The 14,077-nt window shown below is 45.6% G+C and overlaps 1 protein-coding gene across 2 annotated transcripts in view; it reads right to left on the bottom strand.

Annotated features, from left to right (window-relative positions):
• The window catches only part of GASK1A (golgi associated kinase 1A), an 84,224-nt gene that overhangs the window by 53,056 nt on the left and 17,091 nt on the right, over positions 1-14,077 (bottom strand). Inside the window, exon 1 of one of the 2 annotated variants that reach the window (XM_077992267.1) lies at positions 9,013-9,155. The exons of the other annotated variant lie outside the window; for it this stretch is intronic. The gene's annotated coding sequence lies outside the window, so the exon portion shown is untranslated. Of the gene's footprint in view, positions 1-9,012; positions 9,156-14,077 lie in introns of those variants that run through there. 2 annotated transcript variants of the gene reach the window in all.

Genomic DNA, 14,077 nt, shown 5'->3' with positions numbered 1-14,077 from the left:
GATTGCAGAAATCTATAATCCAAATGAATTCTCCACCCTCATGAAATAAGAAAAGCAATTCAAAAAATCATTTCAGCAAAGGTTTCAGCCAAGGTAAAAATTATTTTTCAAGAACAGTGATAGAAATTGAAATTTTAACTCTTGCAGCCCACTCTATTGCATTTCATGGGAGAACATAAAATGCTATAATGTTGTTTCTCGAATTCGGGGATTTGAGAAAGCCTCAAGAAGTAGGCTTTCTTGAAAAGCCTTGAAAGCATTAGGGTTCTACTGAAGAGTATGGCCTAGCAGGAAGAAGGCTCTGGCTGGGTAATATCTGAGTATGAGTTCACCTTTTCAGACTCCCTCCTTCACCAGAGTGGTTTCTGTTATTGTAGGTATTGAGTTGCTATTTATAACTGCCTGGAGCCCAACGTGTGTCTGGTAGACAACAGGGAGTGAAGGATACTGGGAAAGGCATGGGATGTTAGGCACTTTGGAGACCCTCAGGGCACCAATGTGGGAATCCAGAGCACCCTGGGGCAGGAGGCAGCTTCCTCCAAAGGAACAGTGTAGGGGTGAGGTTGCTCCCCAGAAAAATTGTGCTGCATTACAATTTTATCCTTCTATTCTGACCTCCCCTAATGCCAAGCACTGGACCAAGAAATAAGGACACCAGTGTGAAGAAGGCTTGGCCCCTGCCCTCCAGCAACTCACTGTCTCAAGTGAAGAGGTAATGATCTAATCATTTCCCCCATGCCAATTCTGGCAAATTTAGCCTTGCCTACATTCAGGCCACTTATCTTTCCAAGCTTGTGGGACAGGGCTGGTGAAGCATGGAAAGCTGGACAGTAGCTCTGGGTGCCACCACCTGAGGACTCCACCAACGTCTGATGACACCATGAGTTTGTTACATGTTTTTCACTGTTATGGCTAGAAGGATGTTACCTCCAGATATTCTCACAATGACTCTAGCATGTAGGAAGCAAATATCATACCGTTTTATGGCTGAGGAACTTGAAAAAGAGACCTCGAAATTTGCTCAAGGTGACATACCATCTAAGTAGAAGAGCTGGGATTCCAACTCTGGCCTCCAGCCTGCAGAGACCAAGCCCTTTCCAGCACACAGGAGCCAATTCTGGCCCTGGGGACTTAAGGGCACATGGGGAAAGAATTAGCTTGGGCCATGAGGGATTTATCCAGAAGCATTTTCAATGCTCCCAGATAATCTGGGGGAAGCAGTGCTAGCAGAAGGATTTTAAAGACCTGAGAAATACCTGATCTGTATCTTCATTACATGGGCTGGGGTTCCTGACACCAGCTGAGGCACAGGAGATGATGAATTGTGTTATCCTTCAACAAACACTTATACTCACTTCAGAAAGACAGCATCTGGAAGGATGCACTGAAGGATACACAGGAGTTGGACTCTGTAGGTCCAACCCCCAACTTTGCCACTAATGAGCATATAACTTCACATCAGTTTCTCCATCTGAAAAATGAGTATGAAAATGGTTCCTCCTTCACCTCAAAGAGTTGCTGTGAGGATTCAACACATTTTAATGTATATAAAGTGCTAAGAACAGAGCCTTGCATACATTTTTATAGTTATTACTTAGCGTTATCATTAAATCTCATGATTATTAAATCTCCGAGGTACTTGGTAACTCCGGCATCTCCTTTAAGTTACTGCCCCTGCCGCACTCTCTCCATCTGTGGATGGGCTGGTAACAGTTAGGGTCACAGCACTCTGAACACTGGTAAACCATGACTGAGAAGAAAGCATGTGAAGAGGTTTCAGGGACTGATGCCAAGGTGCTTCCTCGGAGCCACCACTTGCTCAAGTGACCAAAAGAGTGACCTCTGACTCCCTGCTCTGCTGCTCCCAAGTGCAGTTGACTTCTAAAGCATGGCTGCTCTGTACACACCTGTAGGGTCCTGGCGAGGGTGAAAGCATTCTTGGGCAGATGCCTGGCAGCAGAAGATTAGGGCTCAGACACAAAATACCTAGAAGATTGGCACTTGAGAAGGTTAAAACAAAGCTATAGTTCAAATCTGAGATAGAAAAATTAAATCTTTCCTTTTTCCTTCAGTGAGTCTATCAGATAGGAAATCTGTAAACTGAATGGGAAATAAAGAGGCCCTGCAGTTGGGATGCTCATGAGGCATTTCCTGACAACCGTGGGCATACAGCCCCTTTCAGCCAGGTGACCTCCAGCTTCAGAGGACTAGGAAGGAAGCAGTCAGCCACGTCTGGGGATGCACATGGCACCATGGAGGCATGGAGGTCCTCCCTTGAGAGACTCCAGAACACCAACTGTAGCCAGCATTGCTGAGCATCTCCCATGGCAGGCCCTGTGCCAGGTACCTGACACGATGGTTCCTCTACTTCCTGCAACCTCCCTGGAAGGGAGGTATCATTCCTCACATTGGGAAGCTGAGGAAACTGAGACATAGACAGCTTATGTTGGTTTCTTACAGCCTCATAGCTAAGTGGCAGAGTTAGACTCAAACCCAGGTCTAGCTAACTCCATCAGTTTATTAGCCGGAGTTTTGACCCTGCTATTATAGAAGCCTAAAAGAATGAGTTGTTTCTCCACCTGCCTCCCTTCTCCAAGCAAGCAAGCAAGCAAACCTGGAGAGCTGGAAGCCAACCTCTTTCTGCCCCAGGATAGAATAAAAAGGCCTTTGCTTTAAAAGCCAACCAAGGCTCCTAGAGGTAAATTGAGCTGGGCTGTCTGACTGATATCAGGTCACCTGGGTGAGGACAGGCTTGGAACCAGACAATTCGATTTAGAAAAGTAATGCTATTGTTCAGCTAAAAATGGTAGATTAAGCACCTGCCATTCTCTTTCTTTCCTCCTGAAATATGAAAATAATAATAAAGTGTTCTTATATTTAAAGAACAAACCCCTAAGGATAAAGAGAACAGGAAAGCAGACAACCATAAAAGCAAAATTCAGGAAGCTGGAAAGCAGGTGAATAAGTAGCAATGGCCTTAGCAGACTCATGAAAGCTGAATCCTAAACTGGAAGGCAGGTCAAAACTCAACATGATTTACACCAAGGGAGCCCCTAACAGGTCAAGGACTGGTGCTGCCAGGTGCCTCCAGAGGAGGCAGTAAAGATGAATAAAAAACAAAAGCATTGGCTGAAAGTTAACTTAAGAAGAAGCTAGACACCCAGATCTCTTATTCCATACCGTGAAGTCAGGCAGATGCCCCTCCTGCACCCAGCAAAAGACTGAAGATTGTTCTATGGAGAGAGAAAACCAGGGAATCTACATGCTGGGAGACATGTGGGACAGTTGAGGGCCATGGGGACTATACTGAAAACAGGAGTTTTAAGAGAACATTTACATGCTGAACATTGAATTATTGAAAGGACCCCCTAGGTATCCAACACAATGGCTAAAAAGTGAAACCTTAGTGGTATAGAATTCAGTTATTTGCAATTGTCCCACACACTTGCATTTTGACGAGATCACCCCCTAGCAACAGTATGTCCTGTTTCCACGGTCATGGAGACAGTTGGTTGCTGCAGCCATTAAAAGCAAAAACTTCCATAGCAATGGCTGCTTGGGGTCACCTATCCTGAGCTTCACCACTTGGCTGTGCTGTGCCTCTCACCTGCTTCCCTGTGACTACCAGGTGTGTGATACTGAGGGGTACACAATCCGGAAGTATAGGGAAATTTATGTCAAGTGGAGCAAAGCTTTGATCATTGGGAGACTGAAGGCAGTGGGTAAATTCAAGTGGTCCTGAATTCAATTTATGCAGCTTCTTGGATAGGTCCATAGGATCACACAATCAATTGCCTGTAGCAGCAGCCAGCTTGATAATACATCGCCATATCATCTCTCCTGTTTCCCTGCTTCTCTTTGGGTGTTTCCTGAGATTGTACTCCCAAATAACAGCACATAAGCCTCCAGCCTCGGGCTCTGTTATTAGAAAACCAGGTTAAGACAAACCAAGGCACATCAATGTAATGTTTCAGAACACTGGGGAAAATATCCTCCAAGTTTCCAGAGAAAGAGGGAGAAAAAAATAAAACAAGTTTTATACCAAGTAATCAAGAATCAGAATGGCTGTGGAATTCTTTACTACAATACCAGAGTCTAGAGCACCATTGAGCAAAGCCTTCAAAATCTGACATAAAATTATTTCTTATAATTCTATACTCAAGCCAAACTATCAATCAAATATGAGGGTAGAATGAAGGCAATTTCAGGCATATAACATTTCAACATGATTTACCCCTCCTGTAGCCACTTTTAACAAGCTTTTGGATACATTACTCCACTAAAACCAGGAGGTAAGCCAAGAAAGAGGAAGACACAGGATACAGGAAACAAAGATGCAACCCAAGAGAGGCAAAGAGACTCGTGGGATGCTGGGAAAGGAGCATCCTAAGCCAACGGCTGTGCAGCAACCAAGAAAGCGACCAGCTCAGAAGGGGCAGGTCAAAAGGTTTTGGGCAGGGGGTTTCCAAAGAAGGTGAAATTGATGTGTGCTTGAGTCTATTAAGAGGAAGTTAACTTGTGATAAGTACATGAAAAAAACTAAGGAAACAAAAAAGAGGATTACTTACTACAGAGAAACAGAAAGGTGCCCAGGAAAGGAAAAGTGATCATAACATATACAGCAGTCCCCACCCCTTATCCTTGGAAGATACGTTCCAAGCCCCCCAGCGGATGCCTGAAACCTTGGACAGTACCAAACCCAGTTGCCATAAATCAGAACACATTCCTGGAAGTTCATGTCTTCCACCCACAAATTGAATGCCTTTTCCATCTTAACCAAGCACTTATCACACACTGTGGCTGTAACTTTTGCCACAGTTTGAGGTGCAGCAGCAAAACTAGCACAAATTTCTCTTTCTTTCTTCAGAAGACAATTTCACAGATAGCAGATTCATTCTTACTGCAGATCTTAGCAACCCCAGCCTACGATTTTTTTTCTTAAGTCGAGAAACTTTCATCTTTTCACTTCAATTAAGCACTTTCAGCGTCTCTTTGTCATACTCCAATTGCTGGATCACTACTCTTGCACTTTGGGGCCATATCATGAAGTAAAATAAGGTTTACTTGAACATGGACAATGCAATACTCCAATAGTCATCTGATAACTGAGATAGCTACTAAGTTACTAATGGGCAGAGAGCGTCTGAGCGTGAATATACTGGACAAAGGGATGACTCATGTCCCAAGTAGGACAGAGCGGGATGCCACAAGATTTCATCACACTACTCAGTACAACACACAATTGAAAACATAAATTGTGTATTTCTGGAATTTTCCATTTAATATTTTCAGACTGCAGGTAACCTTGGGTAACTGAAACTGTGGAAAGTGCAACCAAGGATAAGGGGTACTACTGGATAGCACTCAGCCATCAAGATATCCATGTCCTAATCCCCAAACCTGTGAACAAGTTACCTTACATGGTTAGAGGGATTTGGACGTGTGATTAAATTAAGGGTCTTGAAATGGGGAGATTATCCTGGATTATCTGATGGGCCCAATGTAATCATAAGTATCCTTTTAAGAGGGAAGCAAGAAGGTGGCCATGTGATGACTGAAACAGGGAATCAGAGTCAGTGAGAGAGAAGATGCTGCACTGGTGGCTTTGAAGATGGAGGTGGAGACCACAAGCCAAGGAATGCAGGTGGCCTCTAAAGGATAGAGGTGGCAAGGAAATGGATTCTCTCCCAGAGCCTCCAGAAAGAACCGGCCCTGCCAACACCTTGATTCTAGCCATATAAGACTTACTTTGGACTTCTAGTCTCCAGAACTGTAAGAAAATTAATTTGTGTCATTTTAAACCAACAAGTTCCTAGCAATTTGTTACAGCACCAATACGAAGCTAATATAGCTGTGAATAGGTTTTAAGTAGTCATAATGTAAACACTGATCTCACCAAAATTATTACCTAAGTATATTGGGGGAATGGATGGATGAGAATGATGTGTCTGTACTGGAGGTGGGGAAACGTGGTGAAAGGCCCAAATCCTCATCTTCCAGAGAGGGGAGTGAATAAATAATGGCCAAAATTGAGAACAGTTTGGGAAGCACTGTTCCAGTTTTCCACCCTCATTTTTGATAAATGATGAAAAGGAACTCCAGAGAAGCTGTAGTTGAGCTATCCAGTGAGTCATCTTCTCCTGAGAAGAGGGTGGGTGGGTGTGGGCTCTTGTGTGATGATCACTCATAAGCTAGTTTATGTTTTGTGTCTTAATTAAGCAATGAAACAGCTGATCAGTTAACCTAGTCATCCCCCTGTTAACCTGGGGGAACTATTGGCAAGATCTGACATCTGCAGTGTCAACTGCTAGGTGAGAAGTCATTCATTAGCCTTCGCTCTGAGCAGCTAAACATCTCCTTGGCCAATGAAATAGCTTTCACCTGAAGTCAACAGGTTTTATTTTCCATGGCCTGACCCAGACATCTCTCCCCATTGAAGACATGCTAAATACTAAAAACTCACCTCGGGAAGCTTAAGAAAAAAGGCCTTCCTCACTCATTCTGCCACTCCCAAACACCTGAAGCCTGCCAAAGTTCTTCAACCATGAGGCAGGCAGGAAAATAACAGAGTCAGAATCCAGGCTCTCAGAGGGCAGGTAAATGTTACCAAAACAACGACAGCCTCATAGATCCTAAATGAAAGAATGAGTGAATGAATGAAGGAATGAATGAATGAATGAATGAATGAATGAATGAATGAATGAAGTGCGTATATTCAAAAGAGTCACTGATACAGTAGTGGGATTCAATTATCACTAGGGAGCAAAATCACCTTCTCTGGGCCAGTAGTCCCAAAACTTTTTGGTCATTTACCTTTACTGGCAAAAAATCTGAGAACATCCTTCCAATATTTACAAACTATTTTTTCCCACTATTTACAAATTAGAAGCATGTAATACTACATAAATATATTCATTATAAAACGTGGACAATAAATTTAAAATCATAAAAGAATTAGGTAAAATAAACATAAACAGCAGTTCTGATATTTTCCTGCTGCACCTGGTGGACTGTCTAGTGTACCCACCGAAGTGGCTGAGCCCCACTTTGAGACCTTTGATCTAGTAGCAGACTGCCTTCACACACAAGATGACTCTGGCAGGGAGTGACTTGAGTTTGAGTCTGTCTATCATCTATTATTATTTTTTGTTTTGTTTTGTTTTGAGACACAGTCTCACTCTGTCACGCAGGCTGAAGTGCCGTGGTGCCATCTCGGCTCACTGCAACCTCCGTCTCCCTGGTTCAAGCGATTCTCCCACTTCAGCCTCCCACGTAGCTGGGATATAGGTGGCTGCCACCACGCCCGGCTGATTTGTGTATTTTTAGTAGAGACACAGTTTTGCCATGTTGGCCAGGCTGGTCTCGAACTCCTCACTTCAGGTGATTCGCCTGCCTCAGCCTCCCAAAGTGCTGGGATTACAGGTGTGAGCCACCATGTCCGTCCTCTAAGGTTTTACTTTTAACACATCTATTCTCTTTTTAAAATGCATATTTATCCACAGTGTACTAGACATAATCTGAAGGGATTATGGGACTAAGTAAAGTAGCTATTTTGCTGTGTGAGTCAGGAGGATCACCAAGATTGAGATCAGTGCCCTAGAGATTCATTGCAGAAATAAATTAATCAAATGGAGTCCAGGCACATTTGAGTAAGAGAATTAAGGCATAATGAACACCTGTCATTCTCAAACATTCAGAAATGAAAATCAGAGAAAAAGGTCTGGAAACAAGGAAGGTGGGAATTGTTGAGCTTCATTTTCAAGCATAAAAGAACTGAAGAATGAGATGGCTGTAAACCAATGTTTTCCTCACTCAGAATCGTCCAATAGAAATACAATGTGAACCACACAGGAAATTTCAAAGTTTCTAGTGGCCAAATTTTTTAAAAAAGAAAAAGAAACAATTGAAACTGATTTTAATAATATATTTTATTTAACCTGATACATAAAAATATTATCAGTTCAACATGTTATCAATATAAAAACTATTAATGAGATATTTTACATTTTTTGTAAAGTCTTTGATATCCAATGTGTATTTCACACAAACAGCACATCTCAGTTCAGACTAGCTACATTTCAGTATGTGGCTGGTGGCTGCAATATTGAACAGCACAGCTCTAAACCAAGGCAGAGGTCCTTGGAGCCCCAGGAGCCCACAGAATGCTTGAGAAACGCGATACTAAAGGATAAACAGCAGCAGATCACTCAGACCAATAAAAACACAAAAGCAAGCATAAAAAATTGTGGTACAGTAGAGTCCCAACTTATGAGAGAGTCAGATTCTGAATACAGCAAATCAGACAAAAATTAAGTCCAGATCAGAACTACCCTTGAAAATCCCTTAAGAAATTGATACGCCATCAATTTTTCCTCCAGTCTTAGGACACATGCTGAGTCTTTTGTCTCAACAAAATAAAACCGCAGAGTTGGAAAATTATGTCACGTACTCAGCCTCTGGGATTGTCAGTCTTGAGAAACAAACTAAACCATCTGACAAGGAGGATTCTGGGAAGAAGAATGTTTGATTGCGGACCTACCTGGCTCCACTCACATTTAAAAGGAGACCAGCGATTATTAACACCAGACTAGCAAGCTGATTTCCAAAACTTCCAATCAGCGAGCTTTCTATGCTGTGTAACTTTTAGTAATAAAAAGCATCCCAAAGGGAAGGGAGGGCATACGTGACAGTAGAAAGGGCAGGGCACCCAGGAAGCCTTGAGGAGCCACAACTGCGGGTGGGAAAGAGGGTGGTTGAAGAGAGACAGGCAGCCGGTCAGACCCCTGGAGCCTGCAGGAGAAGGGGAAGGGGCGAGGCAAGGACCCACCTCACAGGAAGCCTCCCTACCCCTCAGAAATTCTTCCTCCAAAGCAAACTTGACTGCCAGCAGTCTAATTACACCCACAGAGGCCCACCTGTCCCCACCTTCACCTTTCTCACCTCCTCTCATGTCTCACTGAGGCGCCTGGAAAAATAAAGTGTCCCTGGAAGTAAGTAGCCATAGCCCCTCACCTTGGATATCAGCTCTTCTCTTTTGAAAGGGATCAAATTAATCAGTATTTCCCCTCAGCTCCCTGTCTGCAGCTTCATGTTCACAAACAAATAGGCAAGCTCTGCATTCTTGTCCACATGCTTGCTAGAGGCTGCATGAGCCTGCTGAGCACAGACCAATATTTCATAATATCTGGCTCCTTTTCTTTGTTCTGGCCTCCTGCCCTGCTCTGGCCAGGCCAAGTCCGTTGCAGGCTAGATGTGGCCACGTGCTGTTTGGATTTAGCTGTATCCAGCGTTAGAAGGAATGATGGCTTTCCTGGACTGCATATCATCAAGTTCCACGGAGAAAAGCAGCAGCTGGAAGGGTTTTGCTCCTTCGCTTGTGTCATGACGTGGAACTTCTTGCAGCACATGACCTGGGGTCAGCTTTCTGGACTAGGCCCACAATATCTGGGCCCTGCTCAGGGTTCTGCCAAGGTGAAGATCTGGCACTGGGTGTTCCCAACACTGAGGCGTCTGGAATGATGCATCTGGTGGACAGGGCGGGGCAGGGGTGGAGGAGGGGAAGAGGAGCCAAGGAGAGAGTTCTCCTCCTAGGCAGGGAAATGGGGACTCAATCCCCTCTACCTTTCTGTGACAGGCACCCAGGCATCTCCACCAGTTCATGATGGTGCCATAGAGTCTCAAAAGAACAAAGCTTTTCCTGTCTTCATGGAAATGTAAAACTCAGTTGAGGAAAGGAGTCCAGGCCAGATTTTCAAAGACAAAACTAGCAAGCAGGAGAAATTAATCTTCACTGTCCTCCGTGCCCCACCTTGCCCCAAAATACAATGACAATGAAATTGTCCATCACCTCATCCATGTGTTGAATGACTGTACAGTTAATTCCTTGGGAGCAGCACTCTACAACTAAAGTGAGAAGGATATTCTTCACAAAGTATGAATGTTATTTTCCTGCTTGCTTTCCTGAGAACCTGAGCTTGATCTTATTCATCTTCTGGGAAATGTGACAGAGGAATGTTACAAAGATAATATGCAGCGTGGGCCAAGGGAATGTTCGCCTTCCGATGTGTGAAATAGAATTATATGGAAATGCATGGTCTTGTAGGCACGGCTGCTGTCTTGGGAGAAGATTTCCCAGATTCCTTCATCTCTCTCTTTAGCATCAAAAGCCAAGCCTGGAGAATCTTGCTGATTGGCCTAGGGGCCTCCAGTTTGAGTCCCCTGTTTATGCGATCTCCTTCTGCTTTTAAGACTCTGGCTGCCTATCCACAAACTCAAAAAGGAACCTGACTGAAGAGCAAATCCCTACCTCTGGAAGTGGTAGAACACAGCAGTTACTTGTTAAATATCTAGTAACTACTGATTTTTCTTGTTTTGGTAGATGGGAGTCAGAAAGCCTTGGAAAGGCCACATTGGTCTAACTCGGTCCCAGGAGCACACAGCCCCAGCCTGACCGCTCTCACAGGACTGGGCCAACCGATGATGGGTAAGAACTCATGGTCCTCAAGGCAGAGCCTGGACAGCCCCTGTAGTTAACTGAATACTGACTCCAAAGATGTTCAGGCCCTAATCTCTGGGACCTGGGACCTTTGCATATGTGATAAAATTAAGGTTCTTGAGAGAAAGAGACTGTCTTAGATTAGCTGGGTGGGCTCTAAATGTGATCACAAGTGTCTGTATTAGAGGCAGGTGGAGGGAGAAATGAATACAGAAGAGGGGACAGCAAAGTGATAATGAAAGCAGAGACTGGAATGATGGTCTCTGAAGATAGAGGAATTCCTGGCACAAGCCAGTAACACAGGCAGCTGCTAGAAGCCAGAAAAGGCAAGAAAAAGGATTCTCCCCTAGAACCTCCAAAGAAAACCAGCCCTTCCGACAACTTGAGTTTAGTCCAGTGAAACTGGTTTTGGACTTCCGAGCAGAGCCTTAGAGAAAAAATTTGTGTTGTTTTGAGCCACTCAATGTGTGTTCATTTGTTACAGCAACAATGGGAAACGAACACAACCCCTACACTGGCTGCTGCAGAGATTGGAGGCATGGCCTCTTTAAGATGCCTTTCTACTGTAGGAGTCCCTGGGCAGCCAGGGGGCCAAGAGGGCCAGGCCCCGCATGCCCACCTCAGGAATCTGAGTACATCAGGGTGGGCTGCGAGAGAGCCAGCCACTGAAGCCTGAGTAGACAAGCTCCTCCCCACAGCCCTGCCCTGGGAGGAACAGTGGGGAGGCAGGCTTGGGGCTGACAGCTAGACCCAGGACAGAGGTTGCTGAGCACCTTCACCCCAGGGCTTGCTGCATGTGGAAGGCGCCTATCTGTGGAGGAGAAGCACCAGTGTGCACCAGCTCCGTCCAGAATGTGGAGAATACATAGGCAGGAGCGGTGATTTGAAAATGCAACAATGCATGCACTGCCTTCCAAATTGGCTTCATACCCACCAACCTGAACCAAGTTCCAGAAGAGGGGCAGCTCCATTAAAACGAGAGAGGAGTTCAATCAGATTGTCACACTGTGATTGGAACCCATTAGTACAAGGGAAAGAAAAGGAAGAAAAGAGAAAAAGAAGAGAGGAAAAAAATTAGTCATCAGGGTATATTATTTCATGAGACTTTAATTTCAGCTATACACACTGATATGTACATGTGCACACACACACGCACATATATTGGGTCACAATGTAGAATGTATACCTATGCATATTGGTTTAAAAAAAAAAAGTCCAAAAGCCAATAGACAAAATGACATAGTTGTGGCAGTAAGAAACAAAGAGGCTTTTCCCACCCTGTGAATCCTAGGGAAGCTGACACGGATTAGAGGGTCCCTCCACCCAAATCTAGGCATCACTAGTAGCCATGGAGGAACAAGTCAGCACCAGTTATAACCAGAGAAGTGATATCAGGTGAACTGGCACCAGAAAATCCCAGGTTAGCACCTAAGGTCACAGGGAGCAGGAGTGAGCAGGTGGGAGGAAGAGCCACCAAGAGGAGAGGGCCACTCACATAGGCAGTCTGTCATAGCAGGAGGCAGTGTGCCCGCCGCACACTCCTGCTGAGACACCTGTCCCGGGTATCCTAGCTCTTCACTCATTTCTAAAATGGTGGAAAGCTTAGCACCCACCTCCTAGGGTTGATATGAGTGTTTAATGAGTTAATGCGTATACAGTTCTATAAAAGTCACAGGGACATAGTAACTGTTCAAAAGGTGGTCGCTCCCATTATTAACATTACCCTGCTAAGAAAAAGCTACAGCAAAGGGCAACCTGGGCTAAGGAGCTGAGCTCCCGGTCCACGCTAGACACACCCACCAGCCACAAACTCTGCCAGGAGGCCCAGTCCCGAGTGCGTCTCCATCGCTTGCCCTGCCCCCACCACCTCTTCTCCTTCAGCCTCTCCTGGTTCTTGGATATGAGGCCCCCAGAATATTCCACAAAAGCTGACCCTTCATCCAACCAGCTCTTGGGTGGAGACCCCTTCCATTAGGAGTTCTCCCAGCTGCGTCTTCTGCAGTGTTGGAGCTCATCACAACCAATGTCCTCCATACAGTGGACAGCAAGGCGATGTCCCAGACCCCTTAAAGGACTTCAGAAGTGGTCAGCAGCAGTGTGCCTGCTGGGAAGCTAATACCCCCAGGAGCAGCCCTCAACCTATGGTAGACAGGAATTGGCGAATAAAGACTCCATCCTCTTTACCTGTGGGGGAGGACAACTCCTAAGAGTGGCATGTTCCTCAAGGTCTCCCAGAAGTTCCCAGCAGGACCGAGCCCCCGAAGTCCCCAGCAGGAACCTGCCCTCTCATGCACCCTGCACTGGCTGTCTTCCCTGTCTCGCTTCCTCCCTACCTGCTGCTGTCTTCTGATGACGTCTTCCAGATAAACTGCTTGCACTGGAATCCTGGTCTCAAGGTCTCCTTCTGGAGGAAGCCAACCTAAGACACAACCTTATAGGGCCATTATACTAATTAAATGAAATAACTGTCAAATGCTTACCATTATTCTAGACCCACAATAGATGCTCAATAAACATAAGCTATGAGGGGGAAGAAGAGGAGGAGAACTCCTCTATTGTGCAGTTGTTATTCCAGGTACAACTGAGGAGGGAAGAATCTGCACCCAGTGAGGGCCAGAACAGCCCATGGAGGAGAGGCCCCTGGGAGACACACCTTTGAAAAAGAACGTGCATGTGTTGTTTTCCAATCTGAAGATGATTCTCTCCATCTCTGTGGATCCCAGATCTATCTCTCTCTCTTTCTCTTTCCACACTCACCTCTCTCTCTCTGTCTCTCATGCATGTGAAAGTAGTAGCTTGAACATGTAATACCTGACACTTGAAACACAGAAAGTCAGGCCAAAAGGGGGCTCCGAAGAGCAGGGAGCAGAGGCCAGAGGTGGGATCAGCAAGACTTACTGAGGCCTTCTCACCCTCAGACCCAGCAACTCGACCCCAGACACTTCACACACAAAACTATGATCCTCTGCCTCTCTGAAATGGAGTTGCAGATGTCACCCAAGGTGCAGGTAGCAGAGGGTAGAGTGTGGGCAGGAAGAAAAAAATCATTCATCTCCTGTCCCAGATGAGGAACCCTGGCTGGTGGGGTTGCTCATCGCAGGGCCCCTCGGCCTGGACATGATTCCAGCCCAGGTTCCAGCCTCCGCTCTGAAACTGCTCGGCCTATGAAGGGTGCATGGGATGTGCAGTTCTGTACAGGGCTCTTCGCACGTGCAGCTGCCAGCTCTCTGCTCCAAGGACAGAGTGACCTACTTGTCATCAGAAAGACAAATGGCCTCTCAGAGTTTGTGCACATTCTCCAAGGAGACCACAAGTCCTGAGACTCAGTGTGGATGACCCATAGCCCACGGGGCACAGGCTGAGCCAGGAACTGAGTATCCTACACCCCAATGGTCACAGGGAGCACCCCTCAGTCCCTGACCACAGGACCATGACCTTTCTCCAGTCCCCAAACTATTTGACAAGTTTCATCTCTGGGCCTAAAGGGGAGATGGCCAGGTCCCCGTGGCCTCCTGCCATCACCAGCCTAGCATAGCTGCAAATAACACATGGGCTATTGATCCCAACTCCACTGTGGGCATT

This window comes from Macaca mulatta, chromosome 2 (assembly GCF_049350105.2).
Source record: "Macaca mulatta isolate MMU2019108-1 chromosome 2, T2T-MMU8v2.0, whole genome shotgun sequence".
Lineage (NCBI taxonomy): Eukaryota > Metazoa > Chordata > Mammalia > Primates > Cercopithecidae > Macaca > Macaca mulatta.
This window is presented reverse-complemented; position numbering and strand designations above follow the sequence as displayed.